General features: G+C 27.5%; 1 protein-coding gene across 3 annotated transcripts in view; it reads right to left on the bottom strand.

The window, feature by feature from the left end:
• The window catches only part of LOC118748022 (3-phosphoinositide-dependent protein kinase 1), a 66,224-nt gene that overhangs the window by 41,572 nt on the left and 22,799 nt on the right, over positions 1-1,853 (bottom strand). The gene's annotated exons all lie outside the window — the stretch shown is intronic.

Raw genomic sequence — 1,853 nt, 5'->3', positions numbered from 1 at the left:
TTTCCACTGAGTAGTTTGTACCTTCTCGTTCTTATATGTTCTCTGGCAGCGGAACTGAAGCGACAGTTTATTTTTAAACTTTGTTCGGTTTGGATGTTCGAAATAAAAGCGCTCGCATTGTGAACGCGAATTATAAAATTGGAGCGCCAAACATTTCTTTGAAAAAGTGCAACAAAACAGTTCTTCAAGTTTTAAGCTTTTTGTCTTAAGGCTGAACACAAATGCAAAAGGAACTACTAAAAAGGCCAAACAATAAATATTAGAGTGAAAACTCAAAAGGAATTTTTTCAACAGTATTAATAAAATATTTACACAGCAAAGTGAAGTGTCCAGAATTACTATAGTTAAACTTAAAAAAATCGAAAAGTCTGGTGTCAACTTGAAACCTTTAGAAAATTGTAAAGCTACAATAAAAATTTGTGTGATTAAGGATAAAATAAATACAGTGCAGAATAAAGCAGAATTCTTTGCCAAAAAGTGATTTAAAGTAGAATGTGGATAGAAACTACTCGCCGAGTTGTTTGAACTGGGAAAATGACTAAAGATTCTCCAACAAATGCATAAAGTGAAGATTACATTACAAGATTGAAGAAAATTCTGTAAATGGCAGTGAATATTCGAGTTTATTAAATTCCATTTTTATTTCTATTACATTTGAGTTTTTAATAAAACACAAACAGCCTCCCCAATGAAATGTAAAAGCTGGTCGAATAAAATCAACAATTTTGTTGTGCGTCGCCTGAAATCAATAAAGGTAAATATTTTCTTATTAAACTAAGTAATCAACCAAAATTTAAAATTTTGAGAGAAGCTATTTTAATACATAATTCCATCGAGCTCTGAAGTAATGAAAGTGTAAAAATACCTACCTTTGTAGGTACATATGTATGTACTTCAAATTCAAATCTAAGCGAAAACGCAAAATTTTTTCTAAACATTCTACCTCAATAATTTTGTCAGACCTGGATTTGTATTTTTTTCTCAAGCCTTCTTAATTAGAATATTAAATGTAAAAGTTAACGTAAAATCAATTATTATTCCAAAACTATAAATAATTATGCAAAACTGAACAACGAAATATGAAAAATAGGCGCAGATTGTAAATACATACTTAGGTATGTACCTATATAAACAACTTTTGCTTTTGTGATTAATTGCGAGTTAAAGCAATTCCAAATTTATAATCAATAAAAACGTCATCTTAATCAAAAATTTTAATTAGCACGCAAATGCCTACAACTAGGTACATATGTAGGTACCTACTTAATTATAAAATACAAAGCTTATTTTTAGACGCGATAACAAAGTAATCTAAATGAGCATTTTTTCTAGTAGGTATGTAGTATAGTTTGTTTTACCAAAAATTAAAAATTACATAAAAGTTTGTGGTCAATTAATTTTTACTGAAAATTTTTAAATACATAAAGTTTTACATATCTGTTCATAAACATACATACATATGTATGTATGTAGATACATAATTGTGGTAAAAGTTGCTGTGGTTTTTTCAGTTGCTTTTTCATGTTCCTTTCGAATGTTCCATACATAAATAGAAAATATAGTCAAAATCGTAGGTATAAAAACTTTATAACAATTATATTCAACAATTTTTATAGAGCTTGAGGCCGATTTTAATGAAAAACTTATTGTGGAAAAGTAACATTTTTCATTAAAAACGGCCTCAAGCTCAATAAAAATTGCTGAAAATATTTTGTTTTATTAAAATTGTATTATTATTTGATAAAAAATATAGTCATACCACATTAAAATCCATAAAACTCGAAAGTTTAACTTTGCAACAATTAAAAAAAAAAACCCTAAAATTTTCATGGAAATTTCACTCTTTTTTATAA

The sequence above is a fragment of the Rhagoletis pomonella genome, unplaced genomic scaffold (assembly GCF_013731165.1).
Source record: "Rhagoletis pomonella isolate Grant_MI unplaced genomic scaffold, Rhpom_1.0 Rhpom_scaffold_00012, whole genome shotgun sequence".
NCBI classification, from domain to species: domain Eukaryota; kingdom Metazoa; phylum Arthropoda; class Insecta; order Diptera; family Tephritidae; genus Rhagoletis; species Rhagoletis pomonella.
Note: the sequence above shows the minus strand (reverse complement) of the source record. Positions and strands in the feature narration are given on the sequence as shown.